This window comes from Oncorhynchus gorbuscha, linkage group LG02 (assembly GCF_021184085.1).
Source record: "Oncorhynchus gorbuscha isolate QuinsamMale2020 ecotype Even-year linkage group LG02, OgorEven_v1.0, whole genome shotgun sequence".
In the NCBI taxonomy this organism is placed as follows: Eukaryota; Metazoa; Chordata; class Actinopteri; order Salmoniformes; family Salmonidae; genus Oncorhynchus; species Oncorhynchus gorbuscha.
The window spans coordinates 71,881,074-71,895,069 of record NC_060174.1 but is presented as its reverse complement, the minus strand read 5'-3'; the positions used below and the strand labels follow the sequence as shown (position 1 = coordinate 71,895,069).

At 41.6% G+C, this 13,996-nt stretch overlaps 1 long non-coding RNA gene across 1 annotated transcript; it reads right to left on the bottom strand.

Moving 5' to 3' along the window:
- Positions 1-346: 346 nt before the first annotated feature.
- On the bottom strand, positions 347-922 carry LOC123995350. Its single transcript, XR_006831818.1, has 3 exons — positions 754-922; positions 542-628; positions 347-441 (listed from the first exon to the last, which is right to left on the bottom strand). It is a non-coding gene; the product is annotated as an uncharacterized LOC123995350 (long non-coding RNA).
- Positions 923-13,996: the final 13,074 nt, after the last annotated feature.

The window sequence follows — 13,996 nt, the reverse complement described above, 5'->3', positions numbered from 1 at the left end:
ACGTTCTTAGCAGATAATGACAACATGACAATAACAGTAGCTGTATATTATGTAATAAAAAGTTGGAGGGTGGTTGGAAATTGAGAAAATCGGGTTGACATCAGGTCATGACCCCCCAAAAGTCCTCCATCTGGCCACAGAGAGTAGCTGGCCTTACTTGCCCCCGTTGGACACTAGTGATAAGAACCTGAATAGTGTCTTCTAGTCCAGTGACTGGACTTACCTGCCCCTGTTCCTTCATTCGACACATGCCACCTGTGAGAACATTTGATAGATTAGTGCAGTTTTATGAAGGATAGATATGTACTTTTCAACCGTTTTTGAAGGTATAGCCTACCTCAAGCTGGTCCCCCTCCGAGCACAGAGAATCATCAGACTGATCCGAACTCACTGGCTCTGGTAGATGGTATACCTCATGGGTGTCTCAGACAGTCAATGGTCCTAAAGTCATTTGGAGAGGTCAATTGTAGAGGTATATTTTGTAAGCTCAGCATAACTACCATTTCTTGCTTTCTTAAATGTCAACCAAAGCTTAACATACTTTGTCTCATGGACTTCACCGAAGTGTAGGCCGTCAGGGCTTTCAGTGGTCAACCGTCCGACTGCTCCAACTGGAGAAGATTGTTGGCTTCCAGCAAGGTAACCCAAAGAAAACAAAGAAAAATATAATTGAAACTAAACAAGACTAAAACTAGCTTCAGGTTATTTTGTTTGCAAATGCAAATTGTTATTATCTGAGATTTTTATATTCACCTTAACATATGGTGAACCCCGCTAGGAGTGAAAAAGCATGATTTTCCAGGTCTCGCCTTCATTTCGTCCTTCTTCCAAACCAAGTCACTCGACCGGATGTCGAAGCACTTGGTCCCTTTCTTGATTTTCCTCCGGTAGCTCTCCTTCTGTTTCTCCTGCGCCTTGTCAATGTTCAGTCTCACCTTGATTGATAATAGAAATGCAATTATAATTCATATTATTACAATTATACTGAATCTCTTACATATCTCTTGGAAAGACAGAATTGTTTTACTTGGTCAATAACGAAAATATATTTTTGGTTCAAATCATCCTTTTTTATGGGATACAGAAGGGAATTTAGAGTTGAGCACATGCTCTTCCTTTACTGAATTTAAAGGGTATTGCCTCCACCCACTTGGTAAAGTTGCCGACAGACACCAGCTGTTGCCATTCCTGGATTTCGTAAAGGGTCTAATGAGGTCCACCCCTAACATTGAAAGTGTTAGAGAGATTACTTAATTCTTAACTGTATCTGTGTAATACAGTATGCAGCTTTTCATATTTGTAAGGATACTGACACACACACATTCTAGAATATTGAACTCTGCTGCGGTCAAATAAAGCAACCATTACAAAACAACAATCAGGGCAAAGGTTTTGACACTTACCGATCATGTGCCATGGTGAAACAACTGATGGGTTTCAACTCCGGCGCCACAGTCTTCACCCTCTCAAACTTCTGGGAGACCAGGTACTGACCATTAATCACAAAGTGACAAATTGAAACATTGTGTGCTCTCTGATATCACATTCATTGAAATCATAATATTTTCAGATATAATAGAATGTGAATGATAAACTGGTTATTTCATTTGCCCAGCTGTCCACATCCTTGACAATCCCATGCCAGAAGAAGCGTCGGTTGATTTTGGCCATCAGCGCTTCACTCCGAAATGGCCAACATGCATGTTGGTCAGCACAGCCTCCTTCTCCTCAGTGAAAATCACCCTCCATAGGTACATGCTGTCTTTCTCTCTCTTTTACTCTCTCTCCCCCATCTCTCTCTGTCTTTCACTCTCTTCCCACCTCTCTCACTTTCATCCTTAATTTATCACTGTCTGTCTGTCTGTGACACCGAGTTAAGGGTAGTTGGAATTACCATAATTGCTTACACCTGTCCATTTGATTTATCAGGGTTAACTTATAGCTACATACCTCAATCAGCAGTTAGTCACCGTCAGAGCGATTCTGAGGTAATAATTTTGTGCGAACTGAGCGAGAGCTTATGAGGTGGAATAGAACTAGAACTGCCCACGTCCTCCATCTTCCGCGACACCTACGGGGACAAATAGTGCCAGGAAACCAGCAAAGCAACAGATGCTTTGGTTCATTACGTAGGCCAGTCAGAATTTTGCAAGTTCTAGCAACAACCCTAGAAACGGAAGCTGGACCTCATCGAAACCCCCTCCCTCCTTTCAGCAAATCTGAACACAACTCCACTTTAATCCTCCCTCCCTATAGGCAGAAACTCAAACAGGAAGTACCCGTGATAAGGACTATTCAATGCTGGTCTGATCAATCGGAATCCACACTTCAAGATTGTTCTGATCACGCGGACTGGGATATGTTCCGGGTAGCTTCCGAGAATAATATTGAGGAATTCACTCAAACGGTAAATTAGTTTATCAGGAAGTGTATTGGAGATGTAGTACCCACTGTGACTTAGAACCTACCCTAACCAGAAACAGTGGATAGATGGCAGCATTTGCGCAAAACTGAAAGTGTGAACCACCGCATTTAAATGTGGCAAGGTGACTGGGAATATGGAAGAATAAAACAGAGTAGTCATTCCTTCCGCAAGGCAATCAAAAAAACATCAGTAGAGAGACAAAGTGGAGTCGCAATTCAACGGCTCAGACACGAGACATATGTGTAAGGGTCTACAGACAATCACGGATTACAAAAGGAAAACCAGCCACGTCGTGGACACCAACGTCTTGCTTCCCTGAACAAGCTTAACACGTTCTTTGCCTGCTTCAAGGATAACAAAGTGCCACCTACGCGGCCCACTACCAAGGACTGTGGGCTTTCCTTCTTCATGGCCGAAGTGAGTAAGACATTTAAACGTGTTAACCCTTGCAAGACTGCCGGCCCAGACAGCATCCCTAGCCGTGTCCTCAGAGCACTTCAATGTTCTTACCGCCCCAATATGTCCACAGATGATGCAGTTGCCATCACACTGCACACCGCCATATTCCATCTGGACAAGAGGAACACCTATGTAAGAATGCTGTTCATTGACTATAGCTCAGCATTCAACACCATAGTACCCTCCAAGCTCATCATTAAGCTTGAGGCCCTGGGTCTGAACCCCTCCCTGTGCAATTGGATTCCGGACTTCCTGACCGGCCGCCCCCAGGTGGTGAAAGTAGGAAACAACACCTCCACTTCACTGATCTTCAACACTGGGGCTCCACAAGGGTGCGTCCTCAGCCCCCTCCTGTACTCCCTGTTCACCCATGACTGTGGGGCCAAGCATCATACCTTCATACCTATCATACATACAGAAACTGATAAACCACAGCGATACAAGCAACATCAGGTTATGTTTGTATCATAAGAAAAGAAAAAGCTGCACACTCTTGGAGCTCTGATGCAATAATGTATTTTTTACCAACGTTTCGACAGTCAAGCTGTCTTCATCGGGGTAGCATTACATCCATCATGTGGTTCAGAAGCCTCGTCTCCCAGACTGTGCACATTCAGTAAACTCTCATGTTTATCCGCAGTGGATTAGAGTGTGCATTAGCTAGTTAGAGAATTATCCACTCAACATGGCTTAGTCTCCACTTGTCTTTATCATGAGACCAAGGGCTGAGAAAAAAAGGTTCATCAAGATCTTTCTTCACTCCTCTTCATCATGAGACCAAGCACTGAGAAACAATCAAGGTACAGCAAGGTCTTTTTTGTGATTACTTAAGCAACCCCTTATCAGTGTTAGGGAAACTACTCTGAAAATATAGTTTACCAAGCTACCAATTACTTCACACTAAAATAAGTTACACTAAAGCTACCCTTAATAAAAATATAGTTTATAAAAACTAAGGTTACTTTCAAAAAGTAGTTCTCTACTTCCTAATTAGGCTCCTTCATGAAACATGATCATATGTACATTTGAAATTTCAAAGACTACAAATTGCAAAATTGCCGTCATAGTGTAACAGAATATGAAATTTAGCCTATTAAACACGAAAACATTGTTGTGCGAGTCAAGGAGATCTGATGCCGAAAAATAATATTTAGGGATTCAAGCCAGCAAAGCTGGGTAAAACCCAGTGGTCTAAGGCACTGCATTTCAGTGCAAGAGGTGTCATTACAGTCCCTGGTTCAAATCCAGGCTGTACCACATCCGACTGTGATTTGGAGTCCCATAGTGCAATGCACAATTGACCCAGTGTCGTCCAGGTTTGGCCGGGGTCGGCCGTCATTGTAAATAAGAATTTGTTCTTAACTGACTTGCCTAATTAAATTAAGGTTAAAAAATATAATAAAAAACATATTGTATTTATTGGTATTCATTATTATATATTCTTGTTCGGGTTCTTCCATACAAATTCCTGTGGCATGGTAAGGCCTAGGAGGTTGCAACCTTGCTTAATGATGAAGGGCCACACCCTCTCATGCAATGTCATGCCAATTGGCCACATGGTGGCGCTATAAAAACCGATCGAAATTGCAAACGTTGAAAGGTCAAGCCCCTCAACCCGTGTGACCTAGAGTCCTAAAATGAGTTACATAGGTCTCTCTTCACAAGGAGCAAATTTGCCTCAAGGACCCTAAAGGTCCGCCATGATGGATTTTACACAATTTAGAATTTAAAACGCTACTCTACTGGCACTGAATGAGCGATCAGCACAAAACTTGGCATCTATGGGTACATGGCATCTATGGACCAAGCACTCACATTTCAAACAACATGGCCACTACTAAACAAACTTTCACGTGGGCATGGTCTGGCACATAAATGCATAACTCTGACACAGATATTCGTATTGTAACAAAACTTGGTACACATATTCCAAACACTGTCAAGACTCAATATTTCTATATACATTCAGAACAACCACACAGTGGTGTATAATGGGGACATGTTTATATCTCTTGATTTGACTCACAGTGATGAAATTTGGCACATATGCTCAGGGATATGAGTCTAGCTAACTTGGTTGAGTTTGGACACATGGTGGCGCTGTTGGACAGGAAAACACATTCCCGCAAGCTGGTTTATAACTGCCATGTTATTTGAATTATAGGCTTTGAAAATGTTGTTTAAAGCTGAGTCTATAGATGCTATATACCAAATTTGGTGCCGATTTGTCAAGCGGTTCTAGAGTAGAAGTCAACAGAATAAAATAAAAAATCCTAAATCCATCAAAAGCATATTGCGTGATCTGTTCGATTTTGAGTTCTGATATTTGGCAAAAGTGGTAAGAAGTACAGAAGTAGCTCATCCAAGGGCAATGTGTCCAATTGTCTTGATGGTGGAGCTGTGGGGCCAAAGCTTGAACCCCGGCATGGCTGCTAAAAAGTACTGTGTAGTCCATTCCAGTAGTTAGCTGCACTGCTACATGGAAAAAAAGTATATTAACTACTGAAAACACTACCTAAATGTAGATTTGAATTTGGTTACCACCACACTACTGCCAAATGTAGTTAAATTAATAGTTTAAATAGAATATCTCAATCTGTTGCATGTTGCTTTCACATTAGCTCCACCTGGCTCAGCTATCTCATAGCTTAGCCTCAATGCTATGTTGCCACAACTTGATTGATAGGCATTCTGATTCTGACTTTCTTTGTTTCTCTCAATTTCGAATCTCAAATAAATGTAGCGTGCTTTCAGAGACATGTACAGTATCTCAAATTAGTTAAGTGTATCCACTTGAAGGCACAATGCAGTTAAAAACGTGATTTTCCTGTGTTTTATAAGTACAGCATTTCCACAATACAATATTTAAATAATACTGTTAAATTGTGAAAATATGGATAATGGCCCTTTAGTGTAAGAGCTGTTTGAAAAAAACAGCTTTACATTTCTGCCGGTTTTGGTGGGATGGAGTTTTTGGTGACATCACCAGGTGGTAAATTAGTTAATGCACCAATAAAAAAAGAGAGTTCCAAACCGTAATAACAGCTCATTTCCTCATTTTCCCCTCCACAATCTGACCAGTCGCAGACAGTTCTAGAATAATTATTGCTTGAGAAATGGCTCTTTACTAAGAAGTTTTTTTGTTTTTTGTTGACCATATTAATTCAAAACAATCACAATAAGGTACTTAACTGTTACCCATAAATTATTTTATAGAGGTAAAATGGCTGCATTGAACCTTTAAAGCACAGCATGTCTTCAACACCTTTTGACAGACTTTTCAGAAGGTAATGATGATTCAGACCATGACTCATGTGATTCAGTGTGAGCTCATAACTCACTGTCGGGTGGTGGTTTAAAAATAAAGAATTAGAGGAAGCCCTCTAACATTTATCTTGACCCTGCAGACTCTCACATCAGTTTACCTTCCGCATGTATAATTGTGAGCCCATGATCCCTGCACTGGCGTCCCTGTGTGTAACAATGCTTTCAAGTTTCCTCCCTGATTAGACGTCTCCCTACTCGTGTTGAGGTTGGGCATGGTCCAACACTGCCATCCAACAATTCAGACCTGAAATAGCAAGTTGTGGGAATATATTGTAGAAAGTATAGATGTAAGAGATACACAAGAAGATAATTGAGTCGTAAAAGACTGTTTAATTAGCATGTTTATTCTCTGTGATGTGTTGTTTATTTAATCTGCTACCCAGTAATTAACCCGGGGAATTTACAGTCCATTGAGACCAAGGCGATGGATCCCATGAAGAATTACTTATTCATAGTTTGTGAAGTGGAAAAACATCAAAGCACAAGGGCCTTTTGTTTTTTTGTTAGTTTATTGGTTTTATTCGATTCAATCAAGAACGTGTGTTCCATGATTGTGCCTTTTTTTTACATAAAAGTCCTCAGATACTTTAAAAAAAATTGGGTTATCTGGTGAAAAATGTGTCAGAAATGTCTACATATCTGTGCACGTCAGACTTTGTTCAGTGATGGATTATAAGAAGAACAGGTCATCTAGTACTGACAGGAATGCGATGGAAAAGTTTTCTTTAAAAAGTTGAAATCACTTCCTTTCTCAGGACACCCTCTGGGCTGTGAGGAGGACAGCTTTGGGATGGAGGGTGACACAGGGGTATTCATGGGGTAATGGGCAAATTTCACACCTCCACCTCTAAGACCCATTTAGAGCTTAACCCCTTTCCCCTGAGAGTTTTTTCTTTGTGTCGAACATGAATATGAATCCCCAAAGCCCCAGCAGTGAATGCCCTGAAACACCTCATTGAAAGGGGAGTGCAGAGTTCCTTAGCCCCCTCTCCACGTGAAGAATCTCTTCCTCTTTCTCTCTCTCTCGCTCTCTCTCGCTCTCTCTGTCGCTTCAGTCCCACTGCTTCTTAGAAAGACAGGAGACACAGCACAGCACCACATGGTCATCCTCAGAAGTGAGCTGCTGCTGCTATTGGGGAGTTTAAGATGTGTTTCTCATACACTATAGTTGGCAGACTGCTAGAGAGCACACATCCATTTCAAAAAGTAAAATGAAAGATGTATGAAGTAAAATGTGACCATGTGGCTTAATAGGCCGATGCATCTCTGTCACACTAAGAAGATACAGACCCGACTCCACAAAATACAGAATTAGTTCAGCTGGAGCATCAATCATGTCAGCTCACTGAGCGAGAGGGACCCTCTTCCACTCCGCTCCACATGTTATGTTCCCAGATTTATTTCAGCTCTTGTCCCGGGATCATCTCTCCTTTTTGAAGATGAGCATTCATTTTCCCTGGGCATGCAGCAAAAGAGGCCGCCACGAGCTAATCATCCTTTTCCACTGTGAAATGGGGACTCGGGAGATTCAGTAAACAAGGCATGAAATTGTAGAGGACTGTGACAGACCCATAATTTCCACTGGGGACACTAATGGGCGGGATTAGGATGGAGAAGATTAGGATTTTTGTTCTCACCCCAAGGGATGGAAGTTGGTGGTGATGTGGGAGGATGGGGGTTCAGTACAGTATCCAGCCCTTATGTTGATAAATGAGGTTTCAGTGTCATACATAGTTATGTAATAGCTCTACATTACAGCATCAAGTGAAAAGGGACTAGACGCTGAACCCTGGTGTAAAGAGCTTTCCTCAGCGCTACAGTACATGATTTAGTGGTTAAAAAGTCCATTAGTACTGACATATGGATGTACTAAACAACTAATTAGGTGAAATTTTGCACTAAAGTGGAGTCCCTTTCCAGAATTGTTATTGCTCTCCTTTATTAAAAAATGTTTTATTTACAAGATTCTTGAAGTCCTATTGTTATAAATTCCCATAACTTCAACATTTTATTCACCGTAAACAATGTAACTTTTGATACAAATCAGCTACTTTGACCACTTTCCCAACAACTTAGACAAAGACATTTAGACATTTAAGTCATTTAGCAGACGCTCTTATTCAGAGCGACTTACAAAAACTAAGAGGGTATGACAAGGGTCTTCTTCTCTGCTTTTTAAATCTAAAATCAGAACAGTAATGTATTCTACCAATCAAATTATACATCTGTTTTAGTAACCACATCAACTACTTTTTGTTTCAACTTTTTGAAACAAGTGACGTTTTGACCACTTCCCCACTAGTTGGACAAAAATGTAGAGTATATTAAATATTTGTCTACTTCTCTGATATTTTAATCTGAATTGAGAACATTTATAACTTCTACCAATAAAGAAGTACCGCTGTTTTAGTAACTGCATCAACTCAATTCATTACACTAACTTTCCACCGCTGAATTAACTGTCATAGAAGTTTCAGAAATGTCCAATTATAGCACTGGCTGAGCACATTCTAAGCATGAGACAATAAGTAAGCATTGTGACTTTTGACACAAATGAGCTACTTTGACCACTTTCCTAACAAGCTAGACAAAAACTTAGACGTATGAAATCTTAGTCTACTTCTCTCCTATATAAATCTGAAATCAAAATAAAAATATGTTCTACTATTCAAACGATGCACCACTCTTAGTAACCACATCAACTACTTTTTTTATCTCAAATTTGACAAACAATTGACATTTTGTCCACTTTCCCAACAAAAGAAGTCTTGGTCTACTTCTCTGCTTTCAGAACAGACATTTCTTCTACCAGTCATATTACATTTCATTATAGCAGTGGGGTAGCAAATAAGACTGATTGTGCCATTCAGCTCATCCAAACCCACTAAACTAACCCACTATAACAACCCCCTCACTCACTAACCAAACTACCATAACGACCCAACTTACTATAGATAACCCATGACCCACCTATCTAAAACACTCCGTATTACTACTGCAATGTACTGCTACTAGCACTTCTGAGCTACTTACTACTACCTAGTCACCCACTGAAGGCTACTATCAACTATTTATAAAACAGTCACTCCCTACTACACCAGCCTACATTTTCAACACTAGCAAGATATATGCACCACTAGATGCACCATCACATTTCTCTCACCAAATGATAGCCTAAAACTTTTCTTATTCCTTATGAGTAAAAGTGTAGTAGTCTGAGCGTAGTTATATTTTTTATGAAATATGTGATCTAACTGCCCCACACTCCAAAGTAAAAAGGTTGATATAGTAGTCTATCAAACTTTGACTCTATTTACTGCTTGAATAAATACAATATTTTCAACTTCTTCAACTACCACAAAACTACTTAGAGAGGAAGCAAGTCACCAAATGGTTTTTCATGGAAAATTACCATTTAGTTATTACTGTAATTATTCATCGTTAGCAATGAAGTACAGTATATTTTGACTTAATCCAAAAGGTGAATATGTGTACTTTTCATGTTTCATTCCCATGAGAAGCAATTGCCTATTGTTGTTATTTGTATCACTTCCATTGAATGGGATGTGACAAAGTGATTAGTATTTTTTGAGGATTTAAGCATGATTGGCAGAGTGATTGACAGAGGAGGCTGACAGTCCAGAGTAGGGGGACTGAGAACAGGAAGGATAAGGATGTTGCATTTACAGTTCATGAGTGACACTGAAGTGTTTAACTGGTGGCAAGGGACAGGGGAGCTGGAATGACTATTTTGTTCAGCGATCATATGTATTTACTTGAATGTTGTAATGTGAACAATAGGCCTAAATCAAATGAAAATGTATTCTACTGTAAATTAAAATGTTCTAAATTGTTGTCTCTGTGTTGCCTACTCTTGCTCCTGTCTCTGTGCCTCATTTAATAGTTTAATTGCTATAGGTCTACTTATTTTTCTTAAAGAAAAGGTCTGTATTCGAACATGTATTAATTGGAAGTTTTATGCAAATTCCAGACCCCTTACAGTTAACAGTAAGGGAAGTTGAAACCTTCCCTACTTTGTTACCACCAGCTGTGTTAGAAAACACACATACAATTGAAAACATCTCATACTGTACATTCTTCATCCTGTTTTTATCCTCATTTATATGGTCCATCATGAAGTCACAAAAAAAAGTAATAGATATGATAAGGCCTGGGTTGCTTGTTCTGTATATTGACTACCATAGGCAATTCCTCAATTTAAAGATTTTCATTTTCTTGTACTTGGCATGAAAAGATGGAGCTCTCACCTCCCTGAGAATTGAGAGGATTTCTTCTCTTGTGGGGAGATAAAAAGGCTCCATTGTATGTTGTCCTAGAGAACACACTTATGAATTGTTAGTAGCCCTGCTATTTTTCATTATAACTGGAAAATTGTGGTCCTTCTGTAGCTCAGTTGGTAGAGCATGGCGCTTGTAACGCCAGGGTAGTGGGTTCGATTCCCGGGACCACCCATACGTAGAATGTATGCACACATGACTGTAAGTCGCTTTGGATAAAAGCGTCTGCTAAATGGCATATATATACATATATATAAAATAACCACTTTAGTCACAATCAGCTGAGACTTACTCAGTCTGGTTATGAAATTGTGTACTTTCCATCATGGAAATACAAACTAATTACAGTACCTTGCAAAAGTATTCATCCTCCTTGGCATTTTTCTTTTTTTTTTGCATTACAACATAACATTTAAATTGATTTTATTTGGATTTTATGTAATGGACATACACAAAATAGTTCAAACTGGTGAAGTGAAATGAAAAATATTTTAGAAAAATGAAAAGTGGTGCGTGCATATTTGCTATGAAGCCCCTAAATAAGATCTGGTGCAACCAATTACCTCCAGAAGTCACATAATTAATTAAATAAAGTCCACTTGTGTGCAATCTAAGTGCCACATGATCCCAGTATACATACACCTGTTCTGAAAGCCCCCAGAGTCTGCAACACCACTAAGCAAGGGGCACCACAAAGCAAGTGGCACCATGAAGACCAAGGAGCTCTCCAAACAGATCAGGGACAAAGTTGTGGAAAAGTACAGATCATGATTGGGTTATAAAAAAATATCCCAAACTTTGAACATCTCACAGAGCACCACTAAATCCATTATTAAAAAATGGAAAGAATATGGCACCACAACAAACCTGCCAAGAGGGGGCCGCCCACCAAAACTCACGGACCAAGCAAGGAGGGCATTAATCAGAGAGGCAACAAAGATAAATAACCCTGAAGGAGCTGCAAAGCTCAACAACGGAGATTGGAGTTTCTGTCCATAGAACCATTTTAAGCCGTACACTCCACAGAGCTGGGCTTTATGGAAGAGTGACCAGAAAAAAAGTAATTGCTTTAAGAAAAAAATAAGCAAACACTTTTGGTGTTCTGGGAGTCTGTGGGAGTCTCCCCAAACATATGGAAGAAGATACTCTGGTCAGATGAGACTAAAATTGACCTTTTTGGCCATCAAGGAAAATACTATGTCTGGCGCAAACCCAACACCTCTCATCACCCCGAGAACACCATTGTCCTGCTGGAAGGTGAACCTCCGTCCCACTCTAAAATCTCTGGAAGATTGAAACAGGTTTCCCTCAATAATTTCCCTGTATTTAGCGCCATCCATCATTTCTTCAATTCTGACCCGTTTCTGGTCAATGCTGTCATGTTTTGTCTTATATTGTCTTGTCATTATGCTTTCCCTTCTGTTCGTTTCCCCCTGCTGGTCTTATTAGGTTCGTTCCCTTTTTCTATCCCTCTCTCTCCCCCTCCCTCTCTCTCCTCTCTCTATCGTTCCGTTCCTGCTCCCAGCTGTTCCTCATTCTCCTACTCACTCATTTAGTCTTTTCACACCTGTCCCCTATCTTGTCCTCTGATTAGAGTCCCTATTTCTCCCCTTGTTTTCCGTTTCTGTCCTGTCGGATCCTTGTATGATGTTCGCTGTGCTGTGTCATTGTCTCGCCCTGTCGTGTCTTGTCTCCTTCAGATGCTGCGTGTGAGCAGGTGTCTGAGTCTGCTACGGTCGGTGCCTTCCCGAGGCAACCTGCAGTTAATGGTCGAGTCTCCAGTCTGTCCTCGTCACTACGAGTGGATTTAAGTTTTTTCATGTTTTGTTTTCTGCTTTGATTGTCCAGGAGTATTGCTTTTATCCTTTACTGGAATAAAGACTCTGTTTTCGCCAAGTCGCTTTTGGGTCCTCATTCACCTGCATAATAGAAGGATCCGACCAAGAATGGACCCAGCGACTACGGATTCTCGTAACACTGCCGTCGAGATCCAGGGAGCTATGCTCGGCAGACACGAGCAGGAATTGTCTGCTGCTCGTCATGCCGTTGAGACCCTGGCCGCTCAGGTTTCCGACCTCTCTGGACAGTTCCAGAGTCTTCGTCTCGTGCCACCAGCTACTTCCTGGTCTGCCAGTCTCCGGAACCTAGGGTTAATAACCCACCTTGTTACTCCGGGCAGCCCACTGAGTGCCGCTCCTTTCTCACCCAGTGTGATATTGTGTTCTCTCTCCAACCCAACACATACTCAAGAGAGAGAGCTCGGGTTGCTTACGTCATATCACTCCTTACTGGCCGGGCTCGAGAGTGGGGCACAGCTATCTGGGAGGCAAGGGCTGATTGTTCTAACAATTACCTGAACTTTAAAGAGGAGATGATACGGGTTTTTGATCGTTCAGTTTTTGGTAGGGAGGCTTCTAGGGCCCTGGCTTCCCTATGTCAAGGTGATCGATCCATAACGGATTACTCTATAGAGTTTCGCACTCTTGCTGCCTCTAGTGACTGGAACGAGCCGGCGCTGCTCGCTCGTTTTCTGGAGGGACTCCACGCAGAGGTTAAGGATGAGATTCTCTTCCGGGAGGTTCCTTCCAGTGTGGACTCTTTGATTGCACTCACCATCCGCATAGAACGACGGGTAGATCTTCGTCACCGAGCTCGTGGAAGAGAGCTCGCGTTAACGGTGTTTCCCCTCTCCGCATCGCAACCATCTCCCTCCTCCGGCTCAGAGACTGAGCCCATGCAGCTGGGAGGTATTCGCATCTCGACTAAGGAGAGGGAACGGAGGATCACCAACCGCCTGTGCCTCTATTGCGGACTTGCTGGACATTTTGTCAATTCATGTCCAGTAAAAGCCAGAGCTCATCAGTAAGCGGAGGGCTACTGGTGAGCGCTACTACTCAGGTCTCTCCATCAAGATCCTGTACTACTATGTCGGTCCATCTACGCTGGACCGGTTCGGCTGCTACATGCAGTGCCTTGATAGACTCTGGGGCTGAGGGTTGTTTTATGGACGAAGCATGGGCTCGGAAACATGACATTCCTCTCAGACAGTTAGGGAAGCCTACGCCCATGTTCGCCTTAGATGGTAGTCATCTCCCCAGTATCAGATATGAGACACTACCTTTAACCCTCACAGTATCTGGTAACCACAGTGAGACTATTTCCTTTTTGATTTTTCGTTCACCTTTTACACCTGTTGTTTTGGGTCATCCCTGGCTAGTATGTCATAATCCTTCTATTAATTGGTCTAGTAATTCTATCCTATCCTGGAACGTTTCTTGTCATGTGAAGTGTTTAATGTCTGCTATCCCTCCTGTTTCTTCTGTCCCCTCTTCTCAGGAGGAACCTGGTGATTTGACAGGAGTGCCGGAGGAATATCATGATCTGCGCACGGTCTTCAGTCGGTCCAGAGCCAACTCCCTTCCTCCTCACCGGTCGTATGATTGTAGTATTGATCTCCTTCCGGGGACCACTCCTCCTCGGGGTAGAC